Source organism: Chenopodium album, chromosome 9, assembly GCF_948465745.1.
Source record: "Chenopodium album chromosome 9, dcCheAlbu1.1, whole genome shotgun sequence".
Classification (NCBI taxonomy): Eukaryota; Viridiplantae; Streptophyta; class Magnoliopsida; order Caryophyllales; family Amaranthaceae; genus Chenopodium; species Chenopodium album.
The window spans coordinates 15,575,609-15,601,606 of record NC_137842.1 but is presented as its reverse complement, the minus strand read 5'-3'; the positions used below and the strand labels follow the sequence as shown (position 1 = coordinate 15,601,606).

The following is a 25,998-nucleotide window of genomic DNA, read 5'->3' as shown; positions in this document are numbered from 1 at the left end:
TACATTGAAGCAGTTTGTGAGCTTTCTCTCCTCCATTGAAGCAAGCAACTAAGGTAAGATGTTTTTTCTTAATCATCTAATATCAGTTTTACAATCTAGTTTTAATCGTTAATGTGATTCATTTAAGTTGGTTGCCAACGGGGATAAGGGGAAAGGGGAAGGTCAACCGACGGTGAAGGTGGGTCGTCAGAGGTGGGGGGATATGGGCGACGGGTCCGGTGAGTGAGGGGGTTGCTGCCATGGGAAGGGGAAAGGGAGGAAGAAGGGGAATGGGTGGTTGGTTAGTGGTAAGGGTGGTGGTTTTTTTTAAAAAAAAAATAAATTAAATCTAATTATTTGGTAATTGAGTCATTTAAGTGGGTTAGGGGTTATTTAGAAGAAATGAGAGAAAATTGGAATTTAATTAAGTTAATTAGAGGATAATTAGGAAGATGGGTTTCCTTTCGCAAAACAAATCAACGTGGTGGGTTTTTTTTTTAAACAAAAAGTTTTTAAAAGGTTTTTTTCGCAAAAGGGTGCTTTTAAAAGGTTTTTCTTGACAAATTTGCCTTATTTTAAATTTAGTTTAATTTGTTTTGTTTTTAGTTGGATTAATATTTAAATATATACTCTTATCTTTCAATAAAGGAAAATGTTATACATAGCCCTTAGGGCTACATATAAGCATTAAATTTATACTTGAAAATCGTAAAAAGCTAAGAAATCATCAAAATATAAACACTAATTACACTGATTTACGCGTGTTTTTGTCATGAATTCCTAATTTTTATAAAATTTCCAACAATGTATATAATGCTTATATATAGCCCTTAAGGATACATATAACATTACCCTTCAATAAATATGCTTAGAAAGTTTGCCTAGGAGTCCGCAATGCCTCCCAAAGTTGCAAGTAACTAGAAACGGAGATAGTAGATTAAATAAAATGAATTATAAAAAGTTAATTAAGGAACTGAAATTCTTTTAAATTGTAAATTAATAGCTAGCTATTAGAGCTCAAAGTAGCTAAAATGACAATTAGCTTAAAAGCTTATTTGACATGCATGTCATTGGAGTTGCTATAATAAGCTAGATCCATTTTTAAGGCTGACATGCGTGTCTTTGGAGTTGCTCTAATAGGCCGGATCCATTTTTAAGTCATCCCTGTAATAACCGGGTCAAACCCGTAACATTTTGTAAAAGGGTCGGGCTTTTAACGGGCGAGCTTAACGGGCAATTGATGAGTCGGGTCGGATTCTGAAATGGTTACTTCTTTTATAATCTGAAATTTTCTGAACTCTCTCAAAACGAATTCATCTCTTTATTAAAACGTACTCTAAACTTTCCATTGAAGCAGCTTGTGAGCTTTCTCTCCTCCATTTAAGCAAGCAACTGAGGTAAGATGTTTTTCTTAATCATCTAATATCAGTTTCACAATCTAGTTTCAATCGTTAATGTGATTCATTTAAGTTGGATTGTTATTGAACTATTTGTTTGTTTCTGTATAATTTACTTCTTATTAGGTTAGAATTTTGCTATTCATATTCTTAAGGAAGATTGATTTAATTTGATGATTGATTCTAATTTGGTTGCTAATAACCCTTGAATGTTGGAAGGGAATTATGAAAAATGGAAATCTTCAATCTAATGTTGTAATGATTCTGCATAATTTCAATCTAATGATGTAATGATTCTGGTTAATCTGATCAAGAATTCAATTCAATTGTTACTGCGCTTTCCATTAAATGCAATTTGCGGAATTTAATCTACTAGATTTACTTAATTTGATTTGATCACGCGTTTATAATTGGTACTGCTTTGCCAGTACTTGTGTAGAATTTTGATTTGATCACGCTCTTATTTGTTTTCTCTAACTTTTTCAGTAATTTGTAATGCGAAATCCGAAATTATGAGCTCAATATACAAGAATCTTTGAATTGCTTTGTTTGGGGTTTAAGAGTTGAGCTTCTTTTGAAGTATTCCTTTAAATTCTTTGAATTCTTTTTTTTTTTGACACAAAATTCTTTGAATTCTGAAGATATTCGAATTCAATGCTGTCATGGTCTTGCCTTAAGTTGTGTGTTTTGATGGCCGCTATCACTTCTGTTGTTGCTTAAACAAATGCTTTGTGCTTGGACTTAATTTCTGTGCCTTGATCACACCTATAATGCCAAATCTGAAATTATATGCTCAATATCCAAGTTTCTTTGTATTGCTTTGTTTGGGGTTTTAAGAAGTTCAGCTCATTTGAAGTACCACTTTAAATTCTTTGAAATCTGAAGATAGTCGAATTCAGTGCTGCTATGGTCTCGTCCTTAGGCTGTGTGTTGATGGTTGCTATCGCTTCTGTTGTTGCTTGATCAAATAAATGCTTTGTGCTTGGACTTAATTCCTTTTTCTTGATCACACCTATTTGGTCCTCTCATACCCAGACTAGCTGCTACATCTGATCGAATAAATAACTGTTCTTATGATTTAACAGTAGACTTACAATTTTTCTTGTTGTTGATGCTAGAGTTTTGTTGTTAATAGCTCCTTTTACATCTTTTTCTAGGTAACCATTTCTTATTCAAATCAAATGATTTCTTTTAGCAATTCATGATTTACCTTAATTTTTCAATGCATTATATTCCTCGAGGATGAGATGGATTCAGAACATATCGGGGACATAGCTCTTGTATTAATTGAATAGAACCTATTCAGCATGTTTTACTGTTTCCTTACTATTGCAGCAGGTCTGTTTTGCATCATTCTGAGTTGAATTGCTCAGAAAAATCATACGGAGTATGTTTTTTGTGTAGCCATTTGGTAAAGGTATGAGAACTGCTCTCACCGACAGCTTTCACGTGTATACTTAGAGTCTTGGACATGTACATTTTTTTTTTTCTTTGCAACTAATTTCTTTTCTGGGATTTCTTTTGTTGTGATGCACAATGACTACCGAGTTATGTTTTTCGTTCATTGCAAACTTCAAGATACAAAACTTGTTTCTCTATATATTATTTTTATGATGAGAATAATTCTTTACAAGGACCGAATAATAGGTTTTTATTGTGCCCAGTGGAAGAATTTGTTGTGTATTTTAACAAGTAGGATGTTTATATTCTGTACAGTGTTGGGACATTTGATGCATAACATGCATTAGCTTTGCTGGGCTTTGTTGTGTAGGTGAAGAGATGACCAATTTTGTCCAATATTAGAACTATATGTTCAAGTGACAATCTGACAAAAACTTTCTGGTAGGAGTAATGTAGTGAAACTAGAAAGACATTAATTACCAGAATTACGAGTACTAGTAATCAAATTATTCTGCCAGATAATGTAAACCAATTTTCATTCTTAAAACTTTTTGCTATGAGACACTGTTAAAGATGTTGAAAGAGTATAACCCGTGAATTTCAGATCATACAAGCATACTTTGTAACTTTGTTGTGTGACGTGTGTCTGTATAGGAAAGAAGTGATACACAATGACAGTACCTAACCTTTCATTGTTAGTAGTGATTGCTAGAGTACCCCTCAAATGTAGATTTGAATTACCCACAATTTTATGGTGTTTATGCTATAAAATTGCAAAATTCAGAAATTTAAGAATGTGGAAGAACAGAATATGAGGAAAATTGATAGATGGCTGTAACAAGTCTTAACAACTATGCTATTAAATTATTACTTAGTAGAATTACAACCCCGGCTTTCAAGTGACTCCCATTAACAAGCCAAAAAAAAAAAGTGAAGTTCACTATAATTTTCTGCTTTATATTATACCTCCCTGATATCCTCTATTTATTTATACACTTTGACTTCCTTTCCCTATAATCAACTGTCTGCCCTTTTCATCAGCTAACTCTAATAAAATAATGTGCATTATCAGAAGTGCTCCTTTCCTCTAAATTAGTCTTTTACAGTCTAGCCATTATTGAACAACTATTGGTGCATTTCCTTATTTCTCTAGCAGGCTACTTATATGTGCAATTTGTTTTTGAGATGGAAGTTGCTGCGAGATAATGTCGTCATGTTTTTGGTACTGCAGATATTTTGTGTCAATTTTCAGACAATGGGGAGATCGACCGGAGATGATATGATTCTTAGCTACAATGATGTGGTGCTTCGACGCTCTGACTTAGACATCCTTAGTGGGCCTCATTTTCTCAATGACCGTATAATTGAGTTCTACTTCAGTTATCTATCATCATGCTATCCCTCTGATAACATCTTACTAGTTCCACCCTCAATTGCTTTCTGGCTGCAGAACTGTTCAGATGAAGATAGCTATAATGCTTTCGTTGAACCTCTAAATCTACCTGCTAAAGACCTGGTTATATTTCCGGTCAACAACAACGATGATGTAACCAAAGCTGAGGCAGGAAGTCATTGGAGTTTGCTTGTATATTATAGGACTGCTAATGTGTTCGTTCATCATGACAGCTGTAGGGGATTGAACCATGCATGTTCCAAAAAGCTTTACACTTCTGTAGCTAAATTCATGGGCAACCTAGACTCTGATGTCAAGTATCAGGAGGGTCAGTCCTCACCACAACAGCAAAATGGTTATGATTGTGGATTGTTTGTAGCTGCCATTGCAAGAACCATATGCAGTTGGTACACAAGCAGTGAACGTGTAAACCGGGAACGTATTTGGCTTTCTGATGTGAAAGAGCAGGTGACACCAACCACTGTTTCAAAGATGAGGAACGAGATTCTGAGTTTAATTAAAGAACTCATGTCTGTGTCATGAGCTATAGAAAAGTTTGATCGATGTCCATTTTATTTCTATTGTAATTCCTTAACATCTTAGCTGTAGCTACTCTGTAGTATATACTAATACGGAGTACTCTTTACTGTCATGCTTTCCTTGATGCAGTTTAAAAACTTGTATTTGTGTTCTGCATTATGCAAAGCTGCTAAATCAATGAAGTATATGTATATGCCCTTTTGGCTCACTACTCTCATTGACATCCTCATCTCGAACTTCCCTCATTTTCATCAGTTGTCATTACACCCTTGTCCTTTCCCTCCCCTCTTCACGAAGTAGATCTAAGAGACTAAGGCCGACGATTTGTTCAAACATTGTACACACATACTAGCTACCAATGCATACAATCATACTATTGTAGTAAGTTAGATTAGCTACGGACTTAGGGTAGGTCAATTCAGATGAGAGACCATATACTAAATCACGAAAAGCAAATCAATTTTATGGTATTACTAAATATGCTACTTGTAGTTTTAAGCTAGGAGAGCATAGGAAATGAAGAACAGTTTAAAATATTGACAATGTGAACTATAAAAAATTAATTAAAAAATGTCATAGAGATCGCAAGAAATTATAATATGTTTGGTTCTTTGGTAAGAAAATTGTGCATCCTGAATGCTTAAAAATTTGTGTAATTTATTTCGAAACATTGAACATGTGATTTTGTTGGTCTTGTACTCTTGTATATATGTTGACAATCCAGCCCACTAAAATGAAAATTGCTTATTAATGGGGTTAATGAAAAATTAAGTCGGTCTAGAAAAAAAAAAAGTCTTACAAGTTACAAACTTACAATTATCTTCTACTATTAATAGATTTGTGAGTCGAGTTAAAAGTTGATCGATATCAAATCGGGTTTAGTTTAAGTTCGAGTTCGGGTTACAAAGTAATGGGTAATTGATTGTCGAAAATCGACTTGAACTTTGTAGGTCACTAATTTCACCTATTGTTTGGATATTGACGGGTTCATATCATTGGCTATACATATTGACTTCTCGGATAAAATAAAATTTTGACAGCTTTTCACTCACCCCTTACAACTAACAAGTAGTCAACCCCTATAATCCACACCAATTATCAAAACATAACTATTTTCTTAACACGACCTTACAAATCATTAAAAAAATACTCATAACACTTATCACTGTGTGAAATCAAGGAAGTATATTGCAACATCATATCAAATCAAGATAATGATCCCAAAAATTAAGAAACTTAATTCATAAAAAAAAACAAAAAAATTTGTAGTCGTTTGTATAACACGCAAGCAAGTTGCAAGTGAATAGTGGTTGGTAGGGCTAACGCGGTTATAGTGCGACGGCCAAACCGTTACACGCCGGCTCCAAAACCGTGTTATAATTTTAAACTATTGTATAAATAAATAAATACTATAATCTATCCTTAATTAAATATAATCAGACCAAATTTCATACCATAATTGTATACTAATTACCGTATTTATATATTCATTACCGTTGTTAAACCTTATTCCGTGTATAAAACCAAAAAACCAACATTCACATAATTAGCTGTCACTCAACATTAAGTTTACTCGTTCTTCTTTTTTTCCTACATTTATATAAATAAATTCCACCACTTTACTTGTTCTTTGTTTTACACTTGCTCACGTCTTACACCCATTTTATCTCTCCTGCCGAATCAAATTGCAAGATTATTGCAAGAAATTTGAAAGATTATTTAGGTTGAAATTCATTTTCATCATCATCATCCTTCCAAAAGCTCAATTTTCAATTCGACGTTTGAAGTTTCGTTTGAATTGCATCAGATTTTTCAGGTTCGTCATCGCATTTGCTTTTATTTTGATTATTAATTGCATTTTCGTGATTATTTTCTGAATTTTTAATTTGGTTGTATGAAATTTTAATGTGATCATTGCTGGGTTTTTTAGTGTTTATTTAGTCAACATTAAATTGTTAGTGGTTTTGAAGCTGATAAATTCATTCAAATCTATTCATAATTTCTTTGAAAGATTTTAATTGATTTTGTAGTAAATTTATTTAAGTGTGCAATATTTGATCAACATTCTCATAATTTAAGATATGAGAGGAAATTTTATTGTAATTCTGTAATTAGTGTACGATTCGCCGCTAATCATTATTTATAATTAATTACAACTCAAATTTGTTGATGAAATTGGACAATTCGTAAAAAGTATTACAGTACGAAAAAAGTTGTTCATGTTAATTAAATTTGAGGAAAATTAATTGGTAACCTTTTCAAAAGTGATTAATTTAGTACGTGCCGAAAAACAGAGGATAAAAGCAGAACAAGTGCAAGTGAGTCTATTCACTATTATACGTATTTTTTAAAAAAAAAAAATAAGAAATGCGGGTTTTAATTGTAATACAACCGGAATTAGTTATTGTTGTTATGTTTGAAATGTAAATTATCAACACGACAATTATTTTAAGATGGAGGGAATAATTTGTCTTCGTTATAATAACACAGACCGTTATTTTAGGACTAGAGGAATAAATTGCCTCTGATATAATTTAGATTCATTGACAAATCGTCTAGGTGATGAAGCAAATTGAACTTGTTCACCATAATGTTCACAATGTCTAAACAGATCTAAAGAATAAAGTTAATCAAATTTGATGAATACATTAACAAGTAATTTTAAGGCTAGATTGGTTTCGTATGATTTCATCATCAAAAACGAATACAATTTCCAAATAATTAAACTACCATTACGACTAATTGTGAATCGAGTAGCGTAGCACAACCTTCCTCGACCTGCTCCATAAATTGAGATGATGATATTGTCAAAATAGACCAAGTCTTTCTAAGTAGACATCATCCTACTGTAATCATCTAGCACAATTAGTCAAATAATTAGATTAATCTCCATATATTTTTTTTCTTCGTTTCTTACGTTTTGGACTTCATCTCCACTTGTGTAACACTCCTAACAACCCCAAAAATTGTTTACTAATCTCTGTTTTTGACCATTTCAGTACATTAGCTGCTTAACATCACAATACTAAGAATATTATTGAACTGCACGCTCGATTTTCGTGGTTAAATAATATTTGGATCTTCTAGGAAATGAAGGATGATTGATGCAAATTAGCTTTTGTTGTGTGATATGCATACATTATTTGATGTATAATTAACTTTTAGGGTAATGAAAAGGCATTTCCAGCTCTTTGAACATGATGTACAATAATAATAACACTAACTGATCAAATTATTTTCTTTTCAGATACTAAATCCTCTCTGGCGACACTGGCGAGTGATAAAGAGATGACTGATCAACGAGTCTACCCAAGAGAATCACCACCGGATTCTGGTGAACACTCGAATGCTAAGCTGATGGGGAATTCTAATGAACCTTCACCACCAGTATCAGGTGAGCATCAGAGGCATGGGAGGAACATGAGTCAAGACTCATTCGCCTCCTCTAAGATGAGTTATGGGTACGGTTATGGTCCTAACCCTGGAACTTACGTCGTGCAAATACCCAAGGATCAAGTATATCGCGTCCCACCACCAGAAAACGCACACAAATTCAAGCTCTACACCAAAAAGAAGGCTGGCCGAAAGGGGTGTAGACGTTGTTTTTGTTGCTTTTTCGCTGGAATACTCATCCTTGCTGCTCTACTCGCTGTCACCGGTGCAGTTTTATACCTTGTCTACAAACCTAAGGCTCCTAGCTACTCCATTGAGAGTGTGCACGTTAAAGGAGTCAACCTCTCAACAATCGCAACATCCTCAACCATTATTCCGGTGTTTAATGTAACGTTGAAGTCCACGAATAACAACGGTAAAATCGGAATTTACTATGAGCAAGGGAGCTTGATTAAGATTTACCATGATGGGTTAAATCTATGTAATGGTAAACTGCCAGCCTTTTACCAGCCCCCTAAAAGTTCAACGGTTTTTTCAACAAAGTTAACGGGGGCTGGGATCGTATTGTCCAAGTCAGCACGCAACAAACTGCTCACACAACAAAAGGATGGAAAGGTACCATTACACATTAACGTTAAGGTCCCTGTTAAGATCAAGATTGGATCCATTAAGACATGGACTATCAACATCGAGGTTTCGTGTGATGTAACGGTTAACGCGTTAGCCACGAATGCCAAGGTTGTATCAAAGAAGTGTAAGGTTAACGCCAAGCCATGGTAATGTGGGTGAGATTGTACCCTAATTGACAAGAGCTCTTTCAGGCATAATTGATGGTTTTGGTGGGACCTAATCAAAATTGATTGACGAGAAGAGGATGACAAATTATGGAATGACCTTCTTTTAATCCTAGCTTGTGTTATTTTATTCTTTGTAAAACATTTTTTGGGAAAACTTTGTTGTCAAATATTTGATGTTTATACTAATGAATTTATGCATTACAAAAATTGAGGGGGATGTTTTCTCAAGTGAAGATGGAAAACAAGAAAGGCGAAGTAGTAGAGTTATACAAAATTTGAGGACATGTGTATAATTTATGCAATAAATGATAATGTTTGTCATGAATTATGAAGATTTGATTCCCTTTTTGTTGTTTACATTTCTCATTCCACCTAGCATTTCAGATATAAAAATAGAAAAAGAAGTATCTTTTTTTTTAACACAAACTGAAGATAATTATATTAAGAGGCTAATGCCTTGAGATAATTACATCAAGCATCACATACAATTTACAACAAAAGTGGATGCCTGCCAAAATAATGCCTAGACTATAGGCTACTTCCATGTTCCTGCTGTACACAACCCCCATATAACAGTTAACATTACATTTTACTAACCCAAAAGTAAAATCCAACATCCCCAAAAGTCATATTCATCCATAGCCAAGATTAAGAGAAAACTACACTGATAAAGCTGTAGAAACCCCTGATGCTTCAGCAACAACAGCATTTCGTGCAGCAGCAACATGGAGAAGATCAGCTTCATAAATAGAACGCACACATTCTTGAACAAGGTAATGAGTTTTGTAACCCACTGCCATATCTTTGCCAAAAGCAGCTAGTTTATGAGCTAGCTCATTCTGCTCCCTAGGAATATGTGTGATGATCACTGATTCAAATTTTCCCATAACTGCAGCGACATCACAAACTGCAGCCGCAAGTTCATGATGTGGGTTAGGGCCAGTGGTAAGCAGCATTGTTCTCAAAGATAATAAAAAGAAGTATCAGTTACACTTTTATTAAAGCTTCCTTCAATCCCTCGGAAAAAACTTAAAATAAAATACATTTAAAGCATTGTGTCGCCTAAAACCTAGCTAATTGGAGTAATTTGTGCGGATTCATCCTTCTATTCTGTCTCATAGGATTTCGATTTCTAACAAGTAACAAGCAAAACTAGTAAGGTAAGGTGTTTGATATTTAACTTTAATTTTTGGGGGAGTTTTTCCATTTGGTACCATTGTACTTTGGAGTTATTCAATTGATATCCAATTTCTTTTTGGATTCCACATAATACCATTATACTTCCTCCGTTAACTATTATTTGCAACATATACTATAAATGGATGCTTACTATTATGTGCAACAAATGTTTTCTTTTGTTTTTAGGTTATCATTTCTCTCTATCTCTCTCATCACTAGAGGTGGTTATTGGACAGGGTAGCCCAATGATAATAGGGTCAGGGCCAAGCTTATAGGGCTTTTAATGGACATGGCTATTAATGGACATGACCCTTATTGGGTAGAGTCAATATAGGGCCAACATGTTTTTCCAATTTAGTTGATAAAGAAAATACATAATTTAAAAATAATTATATAGATTAATTTGTATTCATATGTATTTAATAATGGCTTTGTCCAATATTTATTTTAATTGATGTTTTGTAGGCCCGCCCATTATCGACCCGCGACCCGCATTGTCCCGACCCTATATTGACCCTATAAAATGTGACCCTCTTTGACTCTGACCCGCACCGACCCTGACCCGACCCGCCCAATAACCAGGTCTACTCATCACAAAGGGATGTTTAAGCCCTTACACTCTAAATTTGTTAAACACGAGTCTGGGCCGCACCTGCAAACTTAGAGAGAGAGAGTTTGCTTTAAAAGATCAAAGGAGGTTCCATCCCAAGACCATATGACAATAGGAGGAGTAGCCCCTTAGCCTTATAAAATGTTTAACTCTCTCTTCTTCAACCAATGTGAGACACTTACATGTGGTGACACTTGAGATGTTTATTCTTCAACACTCACCCTCACATGTAAGGTCCCTTTTAAACTTTGTCTCATGTAATTTTTCAAGCTCGAGTGCTTCTACACTCACCCTCACATGTAAGGTCCCTTTTAAACTTTGTCTCATGTGAACTTTAGCCATTTAAGGTCCCATATCGTGGGCCTAACTCTGATATCATGGTATCAATTTATTAATTGGTTGAAACTAGCAAAAAAACACTTTAAAATATCTCGGTTTATGTGCAAGAAAAATGGCTCAATCTGCATAATTCGATTTGTTTCGCGCAAAAAAATTGTGTGGTTAAAATTTTGGAGGTCATTATTACCTTTAAGGATCAAATTTTGAAATTAAAATTAGAAGAAAAAGAAATTACATTGTGGAATAAAAATAAAAATTAAATATCAAATGGAAAAATCCTAAGTACAATGATACCAAATAGAATTTTATTTTTTTTTAAATGGAATATGGCATATACTTTTAGGTGGTTCAATTGAATTTATTTGTTAGTATGGTTTGTCAAAAAAAAAAAAAAAAGAAATACACAATTATAAAAACAAAAGATATGATGTGCGAGGAGAGGATATAATATTTTTTTTGAAACAATCTAATAGGAGTTTTTTCCCGAATTTTTAGAGAGCCGCGTAGGACTTAATTTTTTCAGCGCGCCACGTAGGATAATAAATTTTATTGATAGCCAATTAAATACGAGATTATTAGTTTATTTTAGAATTAAAAAATTTAAATGACACGTAAGCAAAATTGGCAAATGAGATTTTTCAATTTAAATTAATTAAATATAAAATATTATCTTTTGATATCATGAATTTTATCTAAATATATAACAAATTATATATATATATATATATATATATATATATATATATATATATATAATATATATATATATATATATATATATATATATATATATATATATATATATATATATATATATATATATCCGGGTTGTTTATTAAATTTTAAGATATATTTTAATCTATATGTCAAATCTAATATGTATATATATATATATGAAGGGGAGTTTTTCCCACAGTTTTTAGAGAGCCACGTAGGATTTAATTTTCTTAGCGCGCCATGTAGGATTATAAATTTAAGTTGTAGCCAATTAAATAAGAAATTATTAATTTCTTTTACAATTAAATAATTCAAATGCCACGTAAGCAAAATTGACGAATGAGATTTTAAAGTTTAAATTAATTAAATACAAAATATTATCTTTAGAGATTAGGAATTTTATCTAATATTTTAAAACTTATATAAAAACAATTTAATCACGTAAATATGAAAATATTTTTTTTTTTTAAAAATACTAACAAACCATGCATCGCACGGGCTTCATCTAGTTTTAATATATATCATTGATACAAAATTAGTTAGGAATTGACGTATTTTTGTAACGATTTAAACTTGTAGACATGTAATGACTAATAATAATAATATTAGTGAAAAACATTTCTTGACTCTGTCTGAAATAACTCGTGACCAGACCTGATTAACAGGTCTACACACAGTAATAAAATTATATTAGATTCTGAAATATATTATTTTAATTGATTAGAATATATTATAAACCATGGATATGGTACATTTTGAACTAATTCCTTTGCTCCAAATAAATATTATGATACAAAAAATAAATTTATATGATAATTTATCAGAGTTATAATCTAATTATTTTTTGAATAAATTATAATTCAATTTGTACATATGAAATATTGGTACTTTATCAAAAATAAAACCCTAAATTAACAATTTTATCCTAAAATTATCCAAAGTTGATTGAAAATAAAATTCTAAACTAACTTTTTTATGCTACAAATTGAATTTTATATAACTCTATCCTACGTGGCACGACACTTGGCAAAAAGTTGAAACGCCAAGTGTCGTTGTCTCGCCACCTGGCTAAAAGTTTAGCTTTATATATATATATATATATATATATATATATATCAAACAAACCGTGCATCCCATGGGCTTCATCTAGTATAATATAAAAGAGTGATATATGTACATTAAAGGAAGTGTCACACCCTAAGTGTTATATTTTCCTCGTAGGCAGATGCACAGAGTATCGTGCATACGTTTTTTTGTTTTTGTTTTTTTTTTAAGGCGGAATGAACATTAAGTTGTTTTGTAATGAACATATATCTGTTTTGTAAAGAATATATAGCTATTTTATAAATAATTTTTTTTTTTTTTTGTAAATCCAAAGAACAACTGTAATAATAAAAAATATGAATATATTAAAGAACATTATTCATATAGTAAATGTAAATTTGGTATAAAAAGATCATGCAAGTATATGAAAAAGAATATTTTACTATATTATAATGTATCTTGTCCAAAAAAAAAAAAAAAACTATATTTAATGGACATTGTATTATTCCGATCTACAACGTATTTAGAATTTGTCTTTTTCTTCTTCCAAAATGTATTAAGTGGTCAATCTTTTTCAAGAACTTCATTTTATTTCTCATTGTAACAGCAAAACCACATAAATCACAAATTAATTCCCAATAGAACCAAAAATTACAATTTTCAACCAAACTTATAAAAACAAACACTCAAACTCAAAATAAACTAGTATGAATGTCAAATCTGATCTTACCTTTCGTTTTTATCTGTCATCTTGAACAAATTTTGGACTTTGAAATTTTGTTTGAGGTTTGAGGAATTTAAATGAGTTTGGAGTTTGTTTGGAGAGAGAGAAAGTGAACTTTTGGTAAAAAAAAAAATTATTAAAATGATTTGTAATTAATGTATGGTAAAAAAAAAAAATTACAGCACTTTTTTTCTATTTCCTTATATACAAAATTTCTTTCAAAAAAAAAAATTACAAAATTGTTGCACAAAAAACTTGTGTACATTATAAATGAACATTATGTTCTTTTCTATATGTGTCCATGTACATTATAAATGAATACTATGTTCTTTTATATGCCCATGTACATTAGAATATACCTGCATGTACATTCCGCATTTTTTTGGTAGTTTTGGGGCGGGTGCACTATACGGATAGTGCATCCTCCTACACGACCACGCTTTGTACATGTACATTAAAGGAAGTGTCACACCGCTTTAAAGTGTTTAATTGTAAAAAAAAGGTACTCCCTCCATCCCTTTTTTACATTCCTGTTTGTGAAATTACATGGGAATTAAGGAACTAAGAAATAAACAAATAACAATAAAACAAAACACAATGGGAAGTACAAAACATTAAATGATGTCTATGAGTATACAAAGATTGATTAATATTTAATGATGTCATGTCATCAATCAAGACCAATAACATACTCCTATTAGATATTAAGAATTAATCATATCTATCTATATTTTAATTACGGAGTCGTTTTCACCACAACCCTCCGAATCCCCAATCCTCAAATCTCATGCATTTAGTTTTTTTTTTTTTTTTTTTTTTTTTTGAAAACCACTAAAAATTTTTTTTTTTTTTTTAAAAAACCACTCAAAAAAAATACATTTAGTTTTTTTTTAATCGGTAAATACCATTCCACTAAAAACCAAAAAAAAAAAATACGGAGTATATATCAATAATTACCCAGGCAACTTTTTTTTTTGCTTTTTTTTTTCGCATTTTTTCAACGGATTGCAATAACTAATAACAATTCAATTTTTCTTAAACACTACTAACATTTCACTTTGTGTTATTTTCTTTCGTGTATAATATGTGTCGTGTATTAGCACGGCTACAGGGATATACAATTAATTTATCAACAATTCACCATAGAACTCAAAATCCCCAACCCTTCAATTCAAACAACTTCCACTTCTCTAATCATCAAAACAAAAATATGTACAACACACTTTTTGCGTAACTGTCCTCATCGAATAGTTGCTTGCAAAAGAAAATAACCCATATGACACTAACCGAGTAACCTCTATAGCTTTGACAAAGTAACCCCCGTAATAACTTGACACATTTGCGTGACCACCCACATATAAGAGTAAGGTTTTGTTCTTTTGAGTTTATGATCAGTAGAATAGAGCACATCATATTGCAAAAGAGTAGAGCAGGGCTTAACAGAGTTTATCAGATTTTAGCAGAGTAGAGCCAGAGCAGACCATAAATAGTTCAAAATAAGGTTCTAAGTTACTACATCTAAATCAACATCCCATAATTAAAATAAATTTTTTCTTATATTATATATTTAAAATCTTTCTAATATAATATATATCCCGTGCATTTTGCACGGGTACCCTCTAGTTTATCTAAATTTAGGAGTGAGAATAGGAAAGTAAGAGTGAAAAAATAAGAGTGAACATTAATTACATAACAGAAAAAGAGGGATAATTTGAGGGAAATTTTGTGTAAAACTACCCTAAAGATAAGGTCATTTGTGTACAACTACCCAATTTTTTTTTATTTGTTTAGTTTGAAAACATTTGGGTAACACTACCTGTTTAGGGTAAAAATACCCTAGACACGTGGACCAATGAGAGGAAGCCACGTGTCGAGCACAGGATGGCCCACGTGGCCTAACATCCTCTTGACACTTGGCGCCCTCAGATACACCTCTGAAATTGCGGCCTTCAAGGGCCCAAATCCCTAGAAGCGTAGTTTTGCGGCGCAGCCCACTGAAAGTAGGTCAAGTGACCTAGATAGGGGCACATTTTCCAAGGACCCTATAAATAGGGAGATATTTCCCACTTTGGGGACAGATTCAATCATTTATTACACCTGCATTCTCTCACATCAGAGAAATACTTGAGCTTGGAATCCGAGCAGATACCCACTTAAATTTCCGTTCTCTTTATTCCTTTTCAAGTTACTAACTTGACCGTCGGAGGCGGGGCTCCAACCACCCGGAGTCTCCGTTATTTTGCAGGTACAACTCAGCCGGATCAGACTTCGTGACGTAACTCTCCCAAGGGAAAAAAACACCCAAAACATTTGGCGCCGTCTGTGGGGAGAGTACCTCGAAGATGGTTCAAGAGTTTGTACCACCCCCTAACCGTCTGGGCGATGACCCAGAAGTCTTTACAGACCAGGAGGATGAGGATCCTCAGGTCGAAACCTTTACAGCCGATGATGGCTCGCTCAGAATCAAGAGCATCCGACCCAGAGATATTCTGGAGCGGGGTGCCTCCCAGGCAGGTACAAGTCGACCTCTTGGGCAACCGGAGGGGGAAACCCATACGGCCGCTGGATCAGCACCTGTCACCCGAGACGAACTCATAAGGTTCATGACAAGTTTCAAGGGTGAAATTAAAGAGCTAATCACCCAGAGCCGGGCTGGCCCAAGTAAAGGCCAGTCGGCCAAGAAGACTCCTCTGGAAAAGGAGAAGTCAGTCAGAGACCGGCAGCCCACTCCTCATCCAAAGGAAAAGGCAGCCGGGACCATTGATTGGTCGAAAATTCTTCTCCCAAAGAAGAACACCAACAACACTCGCCGGACTCAGCAGCCGGTGAGAAGTAAAAAATCAACTCCTGATGCCCGAGAGATTATCAACCGGAAGAGAAATCAGCAGTTGTCTGAATCGGCTTCTACGTCGAATTTTCCAGACAGCTTTAACAATAATTCTGCGGGGAACGCACCTTCCTTGCATGAGAGTCAGACAGGCGGTAATACCGTCCACTCTGGCCCTCGGATGATTGGGGCTGCACCATATGTACCTTCTCAGGTCTATGGTCAGTACCCACCTTACTATATGCAGCCAGCTCTCTTCGGAGGTCAGGCGGCATATCACAATGTCCAGCCACTGGACTAGCAGCTTCGTCTGCTCCGCATGGGTGAACAACCTTCTGCATTCACCCGGGAGATAACCAAGGCGGCCCAGCCGGCTAAGGTTAAGAACGTATTGGTTGGTACCTATGATGGTACCACCAATCCGGAAGACCACCTCATGGCTTACACCAACCTCATGTATCTGCAGGGGTTGGATGATGCCACTTGGTGTCGGTGCTTCCCGGCTACGTTAAAGGGCATTTCCCAACAATGGTTTGGTAATCTGTCAGCCGGGTCCATCGATAGTTTTAGGAAGCTTGCCTTCCTATTTGCTTCCAACTTCTCAATGAACATCCCTGCTAAGAAAAAAAGCTTGGACTTGAGCACCATTAAGCAGGGGGAGAGAGAAAGGGCTGCGCTCCTATGTCAGGCAGTTCAATCTGATTAGAATTCAGATTCAAGGACTGTCTGACGAGGTAGCCTTTACAGACTTTTTTAAAGGTCTGAGAAACGGGTCGACTTTTAAGTTCGACCTAGTCAGAAAAGGGGCCTTCACTTTACAGGCGGCTCTGAAGGAGGCGAAAAGCTACATTCAAGCTACTGACCTCTGCTCGCCAGGTAACCAGTCGGACTCCAAGAAGTCCGACAAGCTGAAAGACAGCCGGCCTGCCCAGCCGACCAAAAAGAAAGAAGAGAGCAAGAAGAGAAAAGAAATCCGGGCGGTTAGTGATTCTGACCAGCCGTCCCAGAAGAAAAAGAAAGAATTTAAACCGTACGTCCCAAAGTACAAGTTTAACAAGGACTGCAACTCCATCCTCATGGAGATTAAGGACCGGCTGTCCCTAGAGAAGCCGAATCCAATGAAAAGTTCCATTCAATCAAGGAACAAAAATAAATTTTGCCAGTACCATGAGGAAGTCGGCCATGACACCAACGACTGCTTCAGCCTTCAACGGGCGTTGGACCGTCTGGCTGACAAGGGAATGCTGAAGTCCTACTTTTCTAAGTCCCTAGCCGGGGCAAAGAAGAAGAATAAGGGTCAGTCCTCTAAGACTACCCCCCAGCCTGCTAGTAGCTCGGATACCGACAAGGAGCCGGTCTACACAATAGCAGGCGGGTTCTCATGTGGTGGCCCTACTATCCGGGGCACCAAGAGCCATCTTCGAAAGATGGACAAAGATGATGATGGGCAGGCGTCTGCAAGCTCCACCTTCCCGGATGTTCTGATCACAAAGAAGGATAGGGGCAGTGTTCGCCGCCCACATGATGACCCGGTCGTCATTGAATGTAAGGTTGCCAACCAACTAGTTGGACGGATCCTTATTGACACCGGCAGCTCATCAGACATCATCAGTCTTCAGTGCTTGCAGAAGCTGAAATACAATGACAGCAGCTTGCATCCGGTTACCCACCTCTTAGTTGGCTTTGGGGGTGGAATGGTTTACCCAGTCGGGAGGGTCGATCTACCCATCCGGCTGGGTGAGAAAGGGAAAGGACGTCACCTGGTCGTCAAGTTTTTGGTCGTTGAGGAGTTGACCACCTACAACATTATCTTGGGCCGGCCAACCCTCAACGAATCCAAGGCTGTAATCATCCCTTCCCTCATGCTCATCAAGTATGAGAGGGATGACGGCTCTGTTGGTTCCTGAACGGGGATCAGAAGACAGCCCGGGAGTGGTATCTCTCAGCCATCAAAGATACTGTGGCCCAAGACGGCCAGGAACCAATAGACCTTGACAATGTCAAGGATGCTGATCCAGTACCAGCCTCACCAGCAGCCAGGAAGAAAAGAAAGGCACCTATGCTGGTGGAGGTGAAGAAAGAGAAAAAATAGCAATCACTGACCGGTGAACGGTCGGATAAGCTCCGTCCCCAATCGGCTGGTGAGCATATTGACATACCTCAGGACGAAAGTCGTCCGGAGCGTACCGTGAAGGTTGGGACGGTTGCCTTTGCTAAGTTAGGTGTAGACTTGCACCTTCTGCTGAAAGAATTTAAAGACATTTTTGCCTTTGAAGTGGAAGAGATGCCAGGCGTCAGCCCGGATCTTGCTGTCCACAAACTCGCCGTGGATCCTAAAAAGAAGCCCATCCGACAAAAGAAAAGAAACCACGGCGAGGAAAGAAGTCAGGCGGCAGCTGCCGAAGTAAAAAAGCTGTTGGATGCTGGGTTCATTCGGCCATGTAACTTCCCCGACTGGGTGGCGAATGTTGTGCTTGTAAAGAAGCCGAATGGTACCTGGCGTATGTGTGTTGATTACACATATCTCAATAAGGCATGTCCCAAGGATAGTTACCCGCTTCCTAAGATCAACAGTCTGGTCGATTCAACAGCCGGGCATGCCTTGATGAGTTTTATGGATGCCTACTCTGGCTTCCATCAGATACCACTGTGGAAGAAAGATCAAGAAAAGACGGCCTTCGTCACTGATCAGGGGCTATTCTGTTACACTCTGATGCCGTTTGGCTTGAAAAATGCGCCGGCTACGTTCCAACGGATGATTAATACGGTCTTTATTAATCAAATTGGGAGGAATGTAGAGGCGTACATTGATGACATGATAGTCAAATCCAAGCATCAGGCGGATCACCTTGCTGATCTCCGAGAAACCTTCACCACACTCAGGCGGCATAAGGTTATGTTAAATCCTAAGAAATGCGTCTTTGGTGTTGAGTCTGGGAAGTTTCTTGGATTCCTGATTGATCAAAGGGGGATAGAGGCTAACCCTGAGAAGATACAGGCGGTGATTGACATGAAGTCACCCCGCACTGCCAAGGAAGCACAGAGACTAACCGGTTGCCTGGCCGCCTTGTGGAGATTCCTCAGCCGGTCAGGTGACAAATGCCTCTTCTTCCAAGCAATCAGGAAGAAGACCAGATTTGAATGGGGGGATGATGCTGAGGCGGCCTTTCAACGACTGAAAGAACACTTGCACTCTTTGCCAAGGCTTGTTAGCCCACTGCCTAGAGAGGTGTTATACATGTACCTAGCCGTCTCGGATCATGCCCTCAGTGCCGTTCTCCTTGTTGAGAGAGACGGTGTTCAGCTTCCGGTCTATTTCATTAGCCATGTTCTAAAAAATGCTGAGCTCCGGTACCCCATGGTAGAAAAATTTGGCCTTGCCCTGTATATGGCTTTCAAGAAATTGAAACCTTATTTTCTGGCTCATCCGGTGGTAATCTACACCGACCAGCCACTCAAGCGGCCAATGTCTACTTTGGAGTCATCCGGCAGAATGTTGAAATGGGCTATTGAAATGCAAAGTCTTGAAATCACTTTTGAACCTAGAAAGGCAGTGAAAGGTCAGGCGTTTGCCGACTTCATTGTTGAAATGACTTGACCGGTACAACCGGATAATATTGACCAGGTTTGGAAAGTGTACGTAGACGGAAGCTCAACGAAGAACGGCTGTAGTGCAGGAATTATATATGAGTCTCCCGAGGGGGACAAATTTGAATATGCACTGCGTTTTAAGTTTCAAGCCTCAAACAACGAGGCGGAGTATGAAGCCCTGCTAGCCGGAATCCGCATGTGTAAGGCAGCAGGGGCAACTAAAATTGATGCCTATTCTGATTCACAGTTGGTCGTCAGCCAGTATGAGGGAACATATGAAGCAACTCATCCGGCTATGATAAAATATCTTCAGGCAGTCAAAGAAGAGGCTGAGGCACTTGAGGAATTCCGTCTGAATCAGGTGCCTAGGTCAGACAACAACCAGGCGGATGCGTTGTCCAAATTGGCTTCATCCGCCTGCTGTGACACTCCTCGGTCGGTCTTTTGGGAAGTTCTTGAAAAGAGAAGCATACATGAAGAGCCCATTGGAATCTTGGACCGAAGTTCTACCTGGATGGATGGCATCCGGGCATATTTAGCAGACGGCAAGCTTCCTGATTCACCACAGGAGGCAGCCGTCATGAAAAAGCGGGCAGCAAACTTCGAGTTGAGAAACGGAGAACTCTTCAAGGCGGGTTTCCTCAAACCTCTATTGAAGTGTGTTACCCCAGAGAAGGGGAAAGAAGTTCTCGAAGAATTGCATGCTGGGTACTGCGCCTCTCATATAGGCAGCAGGTCCCTAGACGTCAGAGTCAGGCGGCATTACTTCTGGCCTACTCTTGCAGCAGATGCTAAAGAGTTAGTCAAAAGATGTGACAAACGCCAAAGGTTTGTCCCTCTTATTCACCTCCCGGCTACTGATTTGACGGCAATCCACATCCCAGTCCCATTTGCCAAATGGGGCATGGATATCCTAGGACCTTATACGCCTGCTCCAGGCGGAAGGCGCTACATTTTGGTGGCTGTGGATTATTTTACCAAATGGGTAGAAGCTGAGCCGGTTAAGAACATCAAGACAAAGGATGTCATCTCATTCATCTGGAAGAACATCATCACCCGGTTTGGGGTACCTATGACTATGGTGTTTGATAATGGCCCTCAGTTCGAGACCCCACAGCTCAAGACTTGGTTGGGAGATCAGGGTATCTCACACTGTTTTGCATCAGTCGGCCGACCCCAAGAAAACGGCCAGGTTGAGGCCTTCAACAAACTCATCTCAGACGGCATAAAAAAGAAAATTGAAAGAGCCGGTGGTTTATGGGCAGAAGAGTTAATTCATGTCCTATGGGCCATCCGGACTACTGCTAAAGGGGCAACCGGAGAAACCCCATTTCTTATGGTATACGGTGCTGAAGCTATCTTGCCCATTTAGCATTACGAGCCAACCCTCAGAGTTATGCTCTATGATGAAGAGGCAAATTGGGAGGCCATGCGGCTGGCATTGGACTCCCTCCCGGAACGCAGGGGCAACGCTGCCCTACGCCATGAGATATACCGTCTGAGAATGACCAGAGCTTATAACAAGAAAGTGCACAAGCGTCCTCTAAAAGTGGATGACTTTGTGTTACGAAAAATGGAGGCAACCGGTAGAGCCAATGAGGCTGGGAAGCTAACCCCTAATTGGGAAGGCCCTTATCGGATTTATGAAGAAGTCAGGGACGGCACCTACCGTTTGGAAACCCCAGACGGTCGCCGACTGCCTAGAACTTGGAATGTAGATAATATGAAGAAGTACTACTTCCGAAAATGTATATTTTTTGTAAACAGTAAGTCAATTAATGAAAATTAAGGCTTTGTTTGCAGATTTATTTTGCCATTACTATTGTTCGTCCGTCTGGGCAATGCTCAGACGGACCCTAAGTTTAACTAACTAATTTTGATACTTAGTTTACTTGAACATTATAATTGCTAGTCCGCCTGGGTAAACCAGACGGACTCTCTGTTTGAATCACTAAGTTGGATACTTGGTGTAATTTAATAATTGCTAGTCTGCCTGAGTAGAGCTCAGACGGACTCTTTGTTTGATTAATCGCGTTGGATACTTTGTAAATTATCAATTGCTTATCCATCTGGGTAATACTCAGACGGATTATTAGTTCAACCAACTAAGTTCACGTAAACTTGGCACAAAAACGCCTAGTGGCTATACAACCGGTCTCTAACAAGACCAAAGGACAATATGGCCGGATGGTTGCTTATTTTACAAAACCGCCTGTCCCAACATGGACAAAGGCGTCCGGCGACACCTCTCCGGGTGCAATCGTCGCAGAGAACAGACTATTCGTCGGTTCTATGTACCAACGCAGATGGTGAAAATTGAAAGACCAAATTGGTCAGCTCATAGCCGTTTGACCAGAATAATCTAAAGAACGATTAAGTGACCGAAAACCGGATGCCCTGAGGCATCAGTCGGTCATCGGCTGAAGTTCTTACTTAGGTTATTTATTCCAAAGTTACACTTACTCCTCCTATTGGGGCTAAAAGATTGTGTAATGGCTACGCGTTAACCCCAGACGGAAAACAACCGCCTTGGGCAAGAAGCTCAAAGCACCCGTTCTAATGGCCGGCTGTGCACTTGGTTTGGGGCAATCACCATTGTGATTGATTGGCCTAAAAACACTCCATACTCTTCCTAGTATAAAGTGTTTTCAAGCCAATCAATCAATTTGAAATAAAACCAACCACACAGCCGCCCAGGGGCAAGAGCATCCGGATTGCAAAGTGCCGCATGCTTTTTTAAGATAGGCAAAATATTAAAGAATTGAAAACATACGCAAAATTCAAATTGAAAAAACTCATAACGCAAACATATATAAATACCGACTGGCTCGGAATACTTCACTAATATTTAACATGGCGCAAAGGCCAGATCAAGTGTTAACCGGATACTTCCGGCGAAGAAAGAGAGAAATAAAATGTTAACCCAAACCCATGGTTGGTAAAAATACAACATAACACGGCATACAAGCCGGTATAGAAATAAGAATGGCATACTGCCGCAGAAGTTTGGGGAGGCCCGCCTAAGGCTGAGGTGGCTGCTCCGGCTGAGTTTGGTTGGTTTGGCCCTCGTTATGCCCATCCGCCGGCTCCTCGGTATCAGAGACATCGTATCCCTGCTCAGCAGCCCAATCCTTGCAGCGAGGAGGGGGAACATCACCCAGTAGCTGGGCATCATACACCTCAGAGGCGTAATCATACCTCGGCTTATAGACCTCAGAGTCTATTTCTGGGTAAAGGAGGCTCCAGGTGATCTTCAGCCGGGCTAAGTTGTCCCGCTCATTCTCCTCTGTCAGCCGTTTTTGTTCTTAGGCAAGCTCGTCCGACTGCTTGTTTCGCAGATTGACAAGCTCAACACCCAGGCGGTTAACGTCTGCTCGGAGTTGGGCATTTTCCTTGTCAACATCCTCTAATGCCTTGAGATCTGATTTGGCATCCTTCAGTTGCTTGTCAAGGTCATCAGCCTGGCTGTTAGCTTCATCGTTTGCAGCCGTCAAACTCCGGATCAGCTCCTCCTGTTTCAACTCTACTGCTTTAATCTTTAAATTACACATATAATCAGAATATTCGGCAGAGTTGAGATTTTCAAGGGCCCTCCGTTTGGCGTCATTTACCTCTTCCTGTTTCCGCCTAAAGGGGCCCCGGAGGCCGTCCACTCTCAACATCACCTGAGACAATAACAGCCGGCTTATGAGTTACTTAGTAGAATTAAAGATAAAAAATAACAAGGTTGTGGGATTCATTACCTCAGCCAGTTGGCCCATTATCCGGTCAAAGTCCACGACCTGCAGATCAGGTATGGAGTTCTTCTCAGACCGGGTGAGGGTCCTCACCATCCGTTTTGCAAAGCTCGCAAGATCTGGCTCGTCAGAAGTCAGATCTGCATCAAAAGTAGTACTCTGTGAGATTGAGGCAGCGTAGTCGGCATTCATCTTTTGCCGGCTGCTGACCGACCCCTTAGAGGGATCGACCTTGGTCTTGATTCTCATAAAATCAAGTGGCCAAGGTATTTCAATCCGTCCCTTACCTTGGGCTTCCGATGGGTCTCCGACTTCTGCTCCTCCCCAGGCGTTGCCGCACCGCTTGCAACATTGGGTGGATCACCACCCTTCGATGCCGTAGAGGCATCCGGCGTTTTCTACTGCGAGCGTTCTGAGCTTTCGCTCAGTTTTCTCAACACAGCAGGGGATTTTCCCCCAGTCGTTGGACGACCGGATTGGGCAGATGTTTGTTTCTGGGGTGGAGGAGGGTCCTTCCTGGCGGCTTTCGCAGCCGAAGTCTTCTCCAGATCATCTCCTTGCCTTTTGAGCAGCTTGGAGAAGGATCGTGGAATCTTTTTGACGGACTCCTGAGAAATAAACAAAGGGTAAGTATACCCAACCGGTAAAAAAAATAAAAAAATAAAATGCAAACACATCAAGTCAGGCGGTCTTACCCCGCCTTTTTTGGAATCCTTAGCCTCGACGGCTGCTTTCTTGGCAACCGCAACCTCTTTGCGCAGCAGCGCCGCAGACTTGGCCGGAGTCTTTGCCTGATCAACCATTCTCAAGGCTTCGTCTGCAAGAACAAGAATTTATAGTTAGAGAAAATTATGGCAAGTTTGCAATTAAAGTAAAATAATAATCATTCCGGATGAGAAGTATTCTACCCCTGGGAAGCATGGTACTCAGCCCGCAGGCGGACAAGAAGCACTCGTCCTTGAAGAAGTCCGGATGGGGGATCCAGTTTTTGGGTACTATGATGTGAGTCCCATCCCCCATGGGCTCAGTTGTTGTTTCAAAAAATCCCGGCTCCATTATTTGCCCCCGTGCCTTAGTAGATAATGTCGGGAGAGGGCATTTACGTCCAAGAAGAGCCGGCTCAGTATTGTGCCGGCGCAGTGTCCGGTGGTGGGGGAAGAAACCAAATAAAACTTGTCCTTCCACCCGGACCATTTGGACACTTTGTCCAAAGTCATCAAGTATTGGGGCAGGGTAGTCAGAGTATACCATGCCCCATGGCCGCCTGGAGCCTTTCTCAAATAGTGCATATGAGCGAAGGCGGAGAAGCTGGGGTTCAAGTTTTGAAACTCGCAGGCGGCGATGTAACTTAGAATATTCACCCACGAATTGGGGGTGAGCTGCCAAACCCCTAGATCGTACCCCTTAAGGATTTTCCTAATCCCGGGGTGGAGGGGGAACCGGAGGCCGGCTTTGATAACCGCCTCGTAGCAGATGAAGTAGTCATTTGCGTGCTCAATATCATCACTCCAAGCCATTACAGCGTCAGCCGGAGGGACGATAATCTCCCAACCCCTTCCAAAGGGGTGCTTTTCCTTGAAGGCCCTGAATCCGCTATTAAGAAGGGCGATGTTACCCGGCAGCATCCGGGTCCTTTTAAGGTTAGGGTTGTCAGCGACCTTGGGCGGCTGCTGATAGTCAGCCGCAAAATTGTCCTGGTCAGAGCCGGAAGATTCGGCCCTTGACCCTTGGCCGGCCTCAGCATCGCCGGCTTCATTAGAGGAGGCGGCTCCCTCGCCTTCTACCTTTCGTACCCCGGAGCTCCCGGAAGTAGAGGGAGCCTCTTCTTCGGAACCACTCTCCTCCCAATCCCTCTGTTCCCCGTCTGGGAACACCTCATCGGCTGGCACTTCCATAGTGCGCCGGCTCCTAGAGCGTCTGGCCGTTTGTTTCGTTCTGGCCATTGTGTCCTACACAGACACAGAGAGGGAGGAATTCGGAGACGAGCATATCGGTTCCGACAGTCCAGCAAAGGCACCCCCTGTTCTAGACTCAGCCGTTCCTGGGGATCGGCTGAGTGTCCTAGTCAGTGCCGAGTGGGTGGATTGAGAACTCATTTATATTCTCTAATAAACTAGGTATACAGGCGGAGAAAAAATGGTATACAAATTGAAAGGGAGAAAAGCTAAAATGGTACAGGCGGTTACCTCGCTTTTACTCTGAAAAATCTGAAAACCGCTACAGCCGGTAAACCGGGTGTTGAACTGCTCGCACTCGGAAACGTGAACTTGCTGTGACGCAGACGGGAGCAGAGAATCTCTCTCTTTCTCTCACTAAAAAGTCAAATGTGA

At 39.0% G+C, this 25,998-nt stretch overlaps 2 pseudogenes across 4 annotated transcripts; both read left to right on the top strand.

The window, feature by feature from the left end:
* The first annotated feature begins 1,288 nt into the window (after positions 1–1,288).
* Positions 1,289–4,927, top strand: LOC145559600 (NEDD8-specific protease 1 pseudogene; annotated as a pseudogene). Of its 3 annotated transcripts, none has more exons than XR_014092793.1 (3): positions 1,292–1,376; positions 2,712–2,793; positions 4,009–4,927. The product of XR_014092793.1 is annotated as an NEDD8-specific protease 1 pseudogene, transcript variant X1 (transcript). The 3 variants fall into 3 exon arrangements; XR_014092794.1 differs by having other exon boundaries at positions 1,297–1,376; positions 2,715–2,793; XR_014092795.1 differs by lacking the exon at positions 2,712–2,793 and having other exon boundaries at positions 1,289–1,376.
* Positions 4,928–6,330: 1,403 nt separating this feature from the next.
* LOC145559599 (NDR1/HIN1-like protein 13 pseudogene) lies at positions 6,331–9,257 on the top strand (annotated as a pseudogene). Its single transcript, XR_014092792.1, has 2 exons — positions 6,331–6,526; positions 7,958–9,257. The product of XR_014092792.1 is annotated as an NDR1/HIN1-like protein 13 pseudogene (transcript).
* The last annotated feature ends 16,741 nt before the right edge of the window (positions 9,258–25,998 follow it).